This window comes from Epinephelus moara, chromosome 16 (genome assembly GCF_006386435.1).
Source record: "Epinephelus moara isolate mb chromosome 16, YSFRI_EMoa_1.0, whole genome shotgun sequence".
NCBI lineage: Eukaryota > Metazoa > Chordata > Actinopteri > Perciformes > Serranidae > Epinephelus > Epinephelus moara.
In genome coordinates, this window is record NC_065521.1 from 35,127,798 (window position 1) to 35,141,555 (window position 13,758).

The 13,758-nt window shown below is 39.7% G+C and overlaps 1 protein-coding gene across 4 annotated transcripts in view; it reads right to left on the reverse strand.

Moving 5' to 3' along the window:
- The window catches only part of LOC126402751 (synaptotagmin-2-like), an 87,908-nt gene that overhangs the window by 41,264 nt on the left and 32,886 nt on the right, over window positions 1-13,758 (reverse strand). For 3 of the 4 annotated variants that reach the window (XM_050064981.1, XM_050064984.1, XM_050064980.1), the window contains exon 3: window positions 7,327-7,394. The exons of the other annotated variant lie outside the window; for it this stretch is intronic. The gene's annotated coding sequence lies outside the window, so the exon portion shown is untranslated. The remainder of the gene's footprint in view (window positions 1-7,326; window positions 7,395-13,758) is intronic. 4 annotated transcript variants of the gene reach the window in all.

Consider the following 13,758-nt stretch of genomic DNA (forward strand, 5'->3'; position numbering starts at 1 on the left):
ATCCCCCTCCCCTCCCCTTTTCCCCCCTCTCTCCCGCTTTCTCTCTATCTTCCATCTCTTTCCTCCACTCCAGCTCTCACTACCTGGCCGGCTGATTTGTGATGCCGCTCACAAGGTGCTGTATGCAGCAATCTGTGCCCCGGTCCAATGCATAAGGGCACTCCAAAAGCATCCATATGCTCTACTGTCCGACCGGCACCCACACCCTCGTTCATACAGCGCAGCTGCTCGGGAGCACCACGGGGCTCAGACATGTTCCTGAGCTGCAGCTGCATGAGAAAACAGTGGATGTAAATAAGTAAACAGGGAGGGAAAAAATCCCATACTGTAGATGAGACCTCTAGATAATAAGACAAGAAGAAGCCCGTTATTTGCTGTGTGCTTACCGCAGCAGTAGTCTGCTGCTGAGTCTCTTTCTCTCTTGCCATCTCTATCCATTTATCTGAATTATGTCTTTGGACTTGCACCGCTCCCACTGTCATCAAGGAAGATTTTAATCCTACGACAGTGGTGCAAAGACTTGCAGGGTATGGTGTATGTAAGCGTATAAATATATGAGTCTTTGGTATGATTTAAAAACCAATTGCTAACCCCACGCTGCCTATTTAAGCATCTCAAGCTCAGTAATGAGGATTTCGAGTATGATCCTGTGATAATAATTGCAAAAAAGGCTTAAAAAGATGAATGAATAAATCATAGTATACTTAAATTACAAAATGGTCAGCGATGCCACCCAGACCCCTTTAGCTCACACTGCTTCTTCTAATTACAGGGGGCACATTACTGTGTAAATCTGCTTGTTTAATGACAATACGTGACGCACTCTTTCGCTTAACACCAATGCTGAACCAGACAGTTTGGAGCCCTTCGGGTATTACTGTGTGTCACCCAGAATTATCATCGTCATCTAAGTGAATCACCCTCCTTACTGGCCAGCAATGAGCACTTGAACAAGAAATCAATAAAGTCTCAATCAGAGAAAATGGAAGGTGGAGAGAGAGCGGGAGATGACTTTTTGTAATTTCAAAACATACAACTGGACAGAGAGAGAGAGAGGAATGTAATTTGTTTCCTGTCGGGGGCGAGACCATCTCTCAGCACTGGGTCCAGGTTGCAATGCATGGATGGTGGTTTTGAATTAGAAGTGATTTGGTGATTATAGGGGAGGTGAAGGTGTACCAATAAAACCAACATGAAGAAAAATGAGAGCTCTTAACATCTTGATATCTTCACCTTTGATTGAAGCGGTAAAGCTGGCGTTATTCTAAATCTTTCACTTATTGTCTCAAATCCCATGATAACATCAAATCTACTTAGGTACAGAGTTGATTTGTTCCCACTGAAGATATAAATCTTTAAAAGTCTACTGTGCAGGTTTTTCCTATAAAAAAAAACAATGTATAGACTCAGACAAAGTAATCTCTCGCAATCATCACTTATGACCTTCTAGAGGTGTCAATCTGTGCATTTATCTGCAGAGACTCTGCCCTCTGCCTGTATTTTCTTATTCATTCATTTTCCATAACTGTTTATCTTGTTGGGGTTTGCAAAGAGGCTGGAGCCTATCCCAGCTGACATTGGGCGAGAGGCGGGGTACACCCTGGACAGGTCACCAGACTATCACAGGGCTGACACATAGAGACAGACAACCATTCATGCTCATGTGCACACCTATGGCCAATATACCTGTACCTATTAATCTGACCTCAATGTCTTTGGATGGTGAGAAGGAAGCCGGAGTACCAGCAGAAAAACCACGATGACACGGGGAGAACATGCAAACTCCGCATAGAAGGACTGACCCCTCTTGCTATCAGGTGACATTGCTAACCACACCGTGCCGCCTGCATTTTCTTGTTTTCTACTGGGTTCAGCACGTAAATGAGGACTTTATTAAAAGTGACCAGGTGCCAGACCATAAATAGCACACATCCATGTGTAAGTTACAAAAACAAAAATGCAAATATAGTGAACAAGAGTGAATCTGGTGTCAGCTTTCACTTTCTCTGGCTATACTGTTGACAAACAGCAGAAGTGTGAGCTTGAGTCACATGACTTGAACTTGAGTCAGACTTGAGTCACAAATTTGATGACATTTGACTTGACAAAATCAAAACAGAGTTGCAACTCGACTTGGACTTTAACACCACTGTATTGTGACTTAACCTGGACCTGCACCTTATAAACTAAAACTACTTGTTACCTCCCCCACAAGCCAAATCTGGAAGCGAAAGTAAGAGGCATTTTTTCAATTTGAGATAAGTTAAATACAACAAGACAAAACAGAAACATACAAAATTCTCTCTGGTGGTAGGCTACTAGTTAACAGTGCTGTATGCTCTAAGAGTGCAATGTCAGCATTCCTGTTGTTATGATTAAGTTCAGCTGCACTTGTTCTAACAAACTTGTTTTAACAAATACACACAGTATTTAAAAAGCATTCATTAATTTGGGAAATTTAACATATAATTAATTTGTTAAAATGGCCTTACATTTGGTGAAGAGTGCATTATGACTTCTTTAGGACTCAAAACATAACATTTAGGACTTGGGACTTAACTTGAGTTTTGCCTATCTTGATGTGGGACTTGAATTGGGAATTGAGTGCAAAGACTTGATACCTACTTGTGACTTGCAAAACAGTGACATGGTCCCACCTCTGTCCCCTCTGACAAACAGTAACCATCACACTGCACACTATACCCTGAAAAAATGGTCATAAATATATACTTTCAGTTTTAAAAACGTTCAATCATTTCTAAAAAAGCTGGGTTTTGTAGTTTTTGGTAAACGCCACTCAAACTGGAGTAAATAGTGCATTTATTGGGGACTAATTTCAGCTGTGGATTGATACACATTTGGATGCAGTATGTATTCACCTGCACCAGGAAGGATGGTGTATGTAGGACTGACTCAAAATAACCGTGCCCATGTTCATTTATAATGAAGGACCATATCACCTGGTGCAACAGTGTCACTCATTGTTGTGTTTTAAATTGTTTTTGGCCCAAAATGGAGCTCTACGGCAAAGAGGAATGAGCTAAATCAGGCTGGTTACACAGACAATACTCATTAGAAGGATCTAGTCATTGTTGGTTTTAGTCCTTTTAAGAAGAAATATCACCTTTACAATCACAGAGTACAACCAAAACTGAAGTGTGGCTGCCTCAGCTCCTCCTGCATCTCTCCACCTCCATATTGTTTCGTGAAAGGTGGAAGTAAAATGGCAGCCTTCACAATGCGACTTGCACTAAATAAAGCCCAATAGTTTGTATTCCCTCCTTATCATCAATGTGCTATGACATTTAAGCCTCGCTATTGGATCTATGAGAGCTAGTCAAGCCTGTATTCCTTTGTGCACTGTGAGAGATATCTTACAGCCCAGTGCCCTGAAACCCAGGCAGGTCTGATTCAGTGTCTGAGTGGGAACAGGATATTGATCCACCCAAGATTCATAGCATGCTGGGTAAACCCATGGTGAGCAACACTGGCACCTGCCCCATGAGACATGAAACACAGAAGCGTGGTGATTTGTAGTGACAGACGACAAATACAAATGCTCTCATCATGGTTTTATACTGCTGACTGCTGCTGCTGCTGCTGCTACGCTAGACACCAAAATACCCTAATAATCTAGTAATTTCATTGAGTAAGAGAAAAAAACTCCATCAGACCTTACTTTGAACTAAACAGGCCAAGTCTCCAGAGAGATTCGGTGCAACTTACAATACATATTTAATAAGGCGTGCGTGTTGTGGAAACTAACGGCATGGAGCTTGCAGCCATGTATTAAAGCCGTTCAGTCAATGACTATGGGAAGCCATTAAGATGCATCGCCCTACCCAGTCTTTTCTACAAAATCACATGTAATGCCATGTGTTCCCCAAGCAATGAGTAAAGGCACATGGCTGTGCTTTAACAAGGTGACAGTGGAGATATCCAACAAAACCTCGACGGGGAAAGACAAAAATAGAAATGTAGAAAGGATGATGAAGAGAAAAGACTTATGTTTCTTTTTTTACACAGGTGATACAAGAACAGAGAAAGCAACAACAAAAAGATGTGTCCCGATACTGCATATACAGCTCACATGCACACACACACGATCGCATCTTGGGATTCTTTTTATCAGGTGAAGTGTTATGATTTATGTCTGCAGTTGCTCTAAACATGAAGCAGTGAAGCATTGCTGCCGCTCCCCCCGATCTTCAAATCTCTTTAGCGAATGCTGCCGTCATGTATGTGTGGTAAATGTAACACGCTCTGGCTGGCAGTCAGGGATTAGATCTGGTTCTGTGTCTGTGCTGCGATGTGGTGCTGCAGATGTGAGGAGGTGCAACAATACAGTACTGTGTGTTTCATTGTGTTGGCCCATTTTAGATCTGGCAGAGTGAGAGGGAAACCCCTCTGCTGGAGCCATGTTTCCATTATGTGTTTCCACACTGCTGTTCAGAAACGGCTGCTACAATGTGTGTTATTGCAACTGAAAATTGAGGAGGATAGTGCAGGTGAAAATGCTATTTCAGGGACTAAATTTAGCACCAAATCGATACTCACAACCTCTCATGCTCTACAATATATCACCAGGTGCGTGCATGGAATAGTTTATTTTAGCAACATCTTTTTAAATGATAAATCTTCTCTTTCCTTTTAGACTTATTTGTTAATTTTTATTTATATACTGGAGTCCACCTCAATATCATAAAAAATACTTGCTTTGTATTCTTGTATGCCTGACAATGATATATGTATGCCATGTGCCGAGCCTTTCAAACCAATAAAAACTTTAATTATAAAAAGATAGATGGGTGTGTACAGCTGGAACAATAAGTTATTTAATCAACAGAATATTAGCTGTTAATCCATTACTCATTTCTGTCATTTTTCAAGCATAAATATCAAACGTTAGCTTGTTTCAGCTTCTAAAATGTGACAATTTGCATTTCCAACATGCATTACAGAGAACTGAATTTCTTTGAGTTTTAAACTGTTAGTCAGGCCAAAGAAAAGCAGTTGGAAGGTGTCGCCTTGTGCTCCAAGAAATTCTGATTTTTCACCATTTTCTGATGTTCGTGAACCAAATAATGAATCCAGTAAATACTTAGCCGATTAAACATGTAATTAATGGCCCTAGTGTGAGCAAATATTTTTCTTTTTACTCTAATAGTGTATGAAGCCATTTCACATATTTTTTAATAGCTGATAGTTTACATTTTTCTGATTTTTTTTTTAATTTAAAATATGTGATATTATTTTAGAATATTTTAATACTCAAATCCAGAGAAATTAAAATGTTCAAGTATCAAATATAGAGCGTGGAGTCAATGATTTATTTAAAAAAAAATCCCTTTTAATATCATTATTTATTCACTTAACTGAAATTCAAATTTAATCAATTGATTTGGTGCTATTTTAAATATTTTCTTTTAAATATTCCATAAAATATTAATAAATAAACATTCATTTTATGTGCACATTCCTGGGACACATCTGAAAACTGCACTGCTCTTCTGCTTTAATTCAGATACAGTACATATATATTATTTAATAATATTTTAATAATTTATCTATTATAACAATATTCTGTTATATATTTATATTTCTTGCTTTGATTTCTAATTTCATTTTCTCTTATAATTTTCATTTTATGTACCAATACACCAAAGCAAATTCCTTGTATGTGGAAACCTTCTTGGCAATAAACCATTCCCATTAACAATGGCCAACTGAAAAAGGTTGCTCATGGTGAAGAACCCCTCAGGGAATTAATAACTGACTCCGCAGTCCCACTCAGCTCTGCAGAGCGCCTTTAAACTAACAGTTTTGGTTCACTCTTCCTGCTCATATCATCAGTTTTGTCCGCAGCAGGCAGCTGTTTTCAGCTGTTTATTAAAATCCCACTGTACACAACCTGCTCAGCACCAAACAGCAGACAGACACAGTTAGAGACTGGCTGGTGAACATAGTGCAGCGTTTAGCAGCTTAAGAGCCACATATTTCCCTCAGGCGGTGGTGGAGACCAAAACCAGAGCTAAAATAAGGGTGACTGTTTCATTTGGTGGCTGGAAACATGACTGCAAATGAATAATGCTGCTGCCGTTGTGTTTCAGCTGCCTCCCTAGGGGCCAAACAATCAGTTGATGAGGTTTATAAAGTTATAATATTAAAATCTTTCTGTTATGTGTTATATAAAGTTTCATCCTGATAAGACAGACAGATTCTGTTTTTCTTATTCAGCTGTGGTGCCTCATTCAAAACAAAAGATAAGGATGAATTTATGTGCTTTTCTCATTATGCGTGTAGTAAAAGCTACAACCTCTAATGGTGCTGCTTATTCAAACAACTAATTCTGCACCAGCAGTCCCCGGGGTATGAATTCTCATTCAGTTGATGTTGAGCTGATCAATGTTAATAACAACGAGGCTGACACAGGGCAGCGAGAGCTGAATAATGGCAGATGGCCATAGTAACAGAGTCGGTATAAAAGCAGTGGCCAGTAACTGTCCTTCAAGGCGTGGCTGTTGTCCACTGGGGATTATTAGCTTTCTGTAGCCTCTGAGGCAATGGAGCTTCCATCACTCATGGAAATGACTCTTATTAATCAGCTGAGTGCTGTAGTGTGCTGGGTATGCTGGAGACCCGACCAATCCGACAGTAAATCATGCTTGTTCACAGTGGGCTGCACCTTCATCCTCACTACGCCTTCCCTGCTCACTGCACGCTGCAGTGGGCTCCCTCCTCCCTGGCACATGCAGAGCTTTTCCAAGAACAGATGGAAGAGTGGGGAAAACCCGACACACAACGTTTCATGCTGACATCTAGTGGAGTCCAAAACATGTGATTACGCAACTCTATTTACATACATCGTAGCACTGTGCTGATTTCATTACTGGATTCAATGTTCAGCCCAAAATATTCTACTGAAATAATTGGATAGGAAGTATAAATAACTCCACGCCACAGCTCATCAGAGTGTTATATTACTGGACAGTTTGAGAGAGCATCCAACCATAGACAGTCCACCATCTGGGCCATGTCTTCAGTGGACAGTAAAGAGACAGAGCCAAGCTGGATTTCTCACAGGACATAGGAATGGATGATATTTCTGAGAGGGGAGCTGCAGAGGATGGAGGCATCTAACAATGTGCAGTGATCTGTCTCCTCTAAAAGAGGATGGTCGCAGCAATGACACTGGACTGATCTGATGGAGTGGAGAGTCTCCTCCTCCCTCCTTTTCTCATCCATCTCACAACCTTTAAGTTCACAGCAGTGGCTCAGAGCCTCGACTCGTGCCGCACGTAACATCTCTGCTGGTGGGATACTCACAGCCAAATCCTGATTTTGTGAAAAGCGACCGGAGGAAATCACAGTGAGAGTGCTGTCAGTCAGAAATCCTGGAAGAGAAAGAGAGTTTAATCTCAGAGAGGCACAGCTCGCTCTTTGACTCAAAGAAACAGCTGTATTGTATTTCTTGGAGAAATTTCGCAAAGCTGATTTCAAAATTCTGCTAAAGGTCAATCCCCTCTGATTATATAAATATACAGTTGATTGATTTAAAGGCGGTTAAGCAACCCACTTGCCAGAGAAAATGTTGGTATTAAACATTTCTGCGTTTCTGCAAACCATAGATAGCCTACATTTCATTTGTACATTACTTTGCTGGGGATTCTGAAAATTTACATTTCAACAACTTTGTGGTTAATGTGTGGTTAGGTTTAGACACAAACACCACTTGGTTATGGTTAGGAAAAGATCATGCTTTGGCTTAAAATACCCATTGTAGGGGGCACGATCCTGGCAGGAGAAGCAGTGATATCTAAATAAGAAGCAACCGCTTTTCGAATCACTATCCCATGAGGAAAAGCAGCAATGTCTCAGTAAAAAACAAATGTTTTTTCATGCAACAATCCTTGCAGGAATGGCAGCAATGTCTCTGGAAAAAACAACAGCATTTCTAGCCACTATCCCAGGAGGGAAAGCAAGGATGTTGTGGTAAAAAACAACCATTTTTTGAACCACTATCCCTTGAGGAAGAGCAGCAATGTCTCAGTAAAAACCACTTTTTGGGCGATAATCCTGGCAGGAAAAGCAGTGATGCTTTGCTAAGAAACAACCGCATTTCCAGCCACTATCCCAGGAAGAAAAGCAACGATGACTTAATAGAAAACATGTTTTTTTTCAGGCAACAATCTTGGCATAAAAGAGAGATATCTCAGTATAAACAACTCCTTTTTGGACAACTATCTCAGGAGGAGAGCAGCAATGTCTTGGTATAATCCAACATTGTTTTCAGGTGACAATCCTGGCAAGAAGAGCAGTGATATCTCAGTTGGAATCAACCACTTTTCTAACTACTGCTGCTTGAGGAAAAGCAGCAATGTCTCAGTAAAAAACAACCATTTTTCGGGCCACAATCCCAGCAGGAAAAGCAGTGATGCCTTGGTAAGAAAAGCAACTGGTTTCGGGCCTTAAAAGCTGCTGGAAAAACAGTGACAGGTTGCTACAAAACACCCGAATCTGGTGCCTCAAAAGACTCGCTAAATCACACTACACAACAGTGGTCTGCAGCTTGACAAGTGTCTCACCTAGGTAACACACCATCCACCATCGCCTCCACCTCCTGATGACAAAGTCAGCTTTACATATTTGTGGTTTGCAGAGACAATACCAACTTTTTTTTCGTGAAACTTTCAATTTGCACACTACAGAACCTTATTACAACAAAAATCGTTTTTGAGCCAAGACAAGAATATTGATAGCTGTCTCCCTCTCTCATAAACGAGCTGATATATGGCTGAAGCCAAGCATTGTTGATCCACAAAGCTGCAGGACGAATTAATTATGACTGAAAGCTATCCGTTGCACATTACGGCACACCAGCTATTGAATCAATTCATTGCCATAACCATAATACCGCTCTAATGACAGTCTCTTTGGAAACTGGCTGTGAATCAACGTGTTTTACATAAAACAACTTTCTGAAACAAAACACAAAGTTCAAATCTGAGTTAAAAGAGCTCTGACTTCACACAATTTTTTTTAAATATGATTGATTTTTTTTCTCTTATTTTAAAACCTTCTATTACCAATATGTCTCCACAGCGACGTTTAGAGTGTTAACCTCTAAAGATGAATTTATCAGCCATTTGTTAATATTTCATAGCATATTGTTTTATTGACAAATACAACAGACAGGTGTTGACAAATGAACAACATCACCACACTAATGGTTGTGTTAGACAAACGCCTGAATCTAATCAAAGCAACACATTTCCCAGTTTCAGGAGAACAAAATCACCTTTGGTAAATAAAGACTTGCTTGTTTCCTCTAATGACAAGATATTAGATTCAGTACTCAACAGACTAATTTCAGAGCATGTTTGATTATTATTTACTTATGAGAGAACCAAGTCAGACAAGCCTGGCTGTCCAATCATCCATTGTAAAATAAAACCCAATCAACTGTTGAAGGAATAGCTTGTTTATTTGATCTTTTGCTGAGAGTTAAATAAAAGATAGATGCAGCATCATGTCTCTATGATAGAAATGAAGATACAGTCAGGAGATGGTTAGCTTAGCTTAGCATAAAGACTGGAAACGGAAAAACAGCCTGTCCAAAGGTAACAAAATCTGCCTGTCAGTGTCAACACAGCTAAAGCTCATGAATTAAGACGTTATCTTATTTGTTTAACCCATAATAAAACCAATATGCACTTCCTGGAGTCTTGTTGTCACCTAAAGGTTGCCGGGGAAATAGGAGTGGGAAAAGGTTGATTCACTTAAATATTGGGATTTTTCTTCAGTGCCAAAAGCGGTATAATTCAAATGCGTTGGTGAAAATAAGTTGCTGCTTTTATCATGGTGATATCATGTACCAATTCTTTGGTTGTCTCTTGAGATTGGTCTGAGCCTCTCTTATTTTAAGTTTCATCTATGCTACAACAGGCGCTGGGGTTTGCACTGGCTGAATTTGTTGCTACAGCCGCTACTGAGTCTGTCTCAAGAGCTTCTGCGCCTCTCCTCCTGGCGAATAGTGTTCTAGTTGCAGGGAGTGAGGCAGAGAGACCATGGGGTGCACGAGGTCGCTAATTCATCTCATTTGAGGTATGATAGAGAGAAAGAGAGGGTGGGTGAGGGCTCTACAATGGAATAAGGTTTAGCCTATTTTCAATACTAATAAATAGAATATCAATACGTGCTGGTCAATGTAGATATTTTGGCTGACTAGCATGAGATGAGCATTGTTTTTGTTATGCCTCATGATGTACAGTCTTTTACAGTGTATGATTAAACAGTTTCCCATGGTCTAGCGTTAAAAAAGTAGACAAAAATTGCAAGAAATGGCTCTACCGAATCGTATTTCAAAATAAGCAATAATAGTATTGAATTGGGAGGTAAGCATATTTTCCCAGCCCTCCAGGGAAAGAGGAAATAGGATGTGTTAATTAGTGAGCTTTACAGGTGCTAGTATAGGCTTTAGGTCAGCTGATCCCCCTGCTCAAAATGTTTATGCTAAGCTAACCTTCTCCTGGTGGTAGCTTCATATTAACTGTACAGATGAGAGTGCACTGATGTCTTGTCATCTAACTCTGAGCGATGTCAAACTGTACCCTTCAGGTAGCCCACAACAGCCAGATCTAAGCCACTGTATTAGCAGCATGACCAGGGACTATCTACTGTACCCTTAATATGCTTGCAAACAACAAAGTGCTGACGATAGGATAAAAGAACTTTTATGATCAGTCGAATTCTGTCCGTTCTTATACAGACCTTTGAGGATATTCTATTTGTGGCCCAATTTCCTACTCCTATTTTGGCAAAACAATCAATTTCATGATTCGCTGGACTTAATTGCTTTATTGTAATTGTATCATGAAAGACATCCACAGGGAGAGATAACCAACTTCAATTTGCGCACTTCAGTGAAGGAAAACAGTTCAAAGAATTTCAGCGTCACCAGCATTTTTTCTTCTGTGAATTATATAGATAATATAAGGATTTTATTTTTCTACACATAATCAAAACAGTTCATTTTCTGCATTTAAATTGCTGTTTAATGAAGTAACACCCCTGAGATCAATCCATCGTTTGGATCTGCTGATGCTATTAAATCTATGATGAAAATGAAAACTGTTAAACTGCTGAAAGAAATCGTTTTCTATACCTCAAGCTCGTGACCTTTTTAAGTCTACCACGTGACTCAAAGCACTTCTAGACAACAAGACGGCTGATGAGGAATATCAGTGCACTGAGGGCAATTTCATGGTGCATGGAGAAGAATATAGACTGGGGACTCTTTATGTTCCTGCACAGCGACATACCGGCAGTCCTCATAGAAACACTATGAAACTATCAAAGTGAGTTGTTTGCAGCTTGCTGAGGGGCCACAGTGACAGGGAGGAAAAAAGCAACGCTTCAACACTGCTTCGCACTGCAGCACTCCAAAAATACAAGTGGCATTTTATTTCAAACCAAAAGGTCAAACGACAAGGACTGAATTCGAAATTAAAAAAAAAACAAAAACACTCAATCCAACCTGATTAGAATCTCGAACAAAAAAAGTTCTTGCCTGCTCAACACTTAGATAATAACATGATCTCACAGCAGAAATTAATACTATCCTGTGAGGACAAATTTAAGGTCAAATCTCATTTGAAATAAAGGGAACAATTTCTCGAATGATCATAAATTGGCAAGCTGACGGGAGCGACAGGCCCTGATGTGCAGATTCTCAGATACAATCACGTTAAAGGGAATTGCCTCTTGGTGAACATAATTGGATCTTTCCCACACCTATTTATGTCCCCGAGGGAACAAACTATACAGAGGAAGAAGGAAAGGGAATTTAATGAAGACTCTGTCCTTCGGTTTTCATTACAAATCCACATCAGTGAATCATTGTGGCGGTGGAGTCATCCAAATGTGCATTGATACGCCAAATCATCCAAAGTCAGGATGTAGATGTCACCAGACTTTTAGAAAGATTTTTTCACGACTACAGTAGATCTAACAAGTCCTAATTATTTAAAGCCCCACTACATTTCATTTCCTGGCAACGTTGATTGGCCACACTGTTCGCCAAATATTTTTTGACTGATAATTTTGTGCTCAAAGTTAAAAAAGGTTGTTGCTGAATCAGGAAGATGATGTATGACTGTGGTAGAAGCTGCAAGTCATGCATCATGCTCCAAGCTGGCACAGGTGACTATGTGTCTGAGCTGCAAACTGATAAACATCATTGTGAGCTAGCTATTCAACTTATCTTGTAATTTGGCCACCTTGAAGACATAACAGATGAGGGATGTTTGTGAAGCGGATGTACCACCGAATGTATCTTAATACTGGCTCCACCTGCAGTGCACATACGCCGCAGGGTTGTGTGAGTCACAGGTAAAACAAGATGAGCTTTTGTTTTGGGATTGTGTGGGATTGTTTCATCATTCTTTGGATCCAGCTCAGTGCTTTCAAACTCTGACTTTTTATCTGAGTTTGTTTAATATCGGTAAGTTAACATCCCTAAACTAAAATAGGCTGTGTGTTAGGGACAAAGTTAAAGTTAAGTTAAAACTTCAATAAAAGCCTAGTCCCAATTAAACACCCAGTCCCTTTTACTGGCCCGGCGTGGCTACACATTTTGACAAATAAAGGCCTGTCCCAGTTCGACGCCCCGTCTGGTCGCCGAGAGGTTCATTTTTTTTTTAGAAGTTCTTTGGCTGTATAAAACTGGATTGTTTACTACCCAAAGCTAACATTAGTTACTTGTTTAGATGGCACATACAAATATAAATGTTTTGTTAATATGTTATTACTACACATTGTTAGCTTGGTTCAATTCATTTTACCGAAACCATGAGCACCAAAGAATACTATAAGTCATTCAAATTTACTGGCATGACGAAAAAACAAGTGGTGACTCCCTTCCTCTGAAGCTGTCATAAAGTCAGAGTATGTGTCCATTCCTCGATTACCCTGTAAGTTATTCATATTCCTTTAGTCCATAAGAGTCCACCAATCAAAACAATCAAAAGGGTTTTCCATAACAATTAATCCAAGTCATGAACATCATTTTAACAGGGTAAAGTTGTATTGTGTCGATATGCTGGGTGCCATAACCCTCAAGTGTCGTGAAATGAGTACCATAACACATAATAATTCTATTATCTGAAGCCAAACTTTTATACAATAATATTCATACTGGTTCAAATAAATAATTTGATTGTATTTCCTGATCTTTGCTGAGCAACAGCTTTATGTGAAAGGAATTAAAGGCCTGTCCCAAATATAGGCCTGTTGAGTTCAGTTATTTAAGCAAATAATAGCTTGGGCCACTAATATAAGTTTTACGGTAAACTGACAGGAAATATTGGTTTAAATTGGGGCATTTCATTAACGTGTTGTTGGTGTTACAGAAACAAGCAAACAAACTGCAAGTACTTGCCCTTATCAACTGTCAGGGAAGTTGTTAATTGAGGCGGTCTTCATTTAGAAATGACTGAATTCCAGCTAACGTTAGATTAATACGTCCTCAAAAAAATCCTCCACCTCGTCACTTATGATGGAATGACCAATGTCATGATCGATGTTAATATTCAGGCTATCGCTCTGACACTTAGAATAGAACGGCAGTCTGGTTGTCGTGGTAATGGATTATATCCCACTCCATTCTCTGTTTGTAAAAGAACATTGACCAAAAAACAGGAAGTAATACTGACATGAGTGAGGCTTAGTCACTCGAAAACATGCGTCTGAATATGCTGC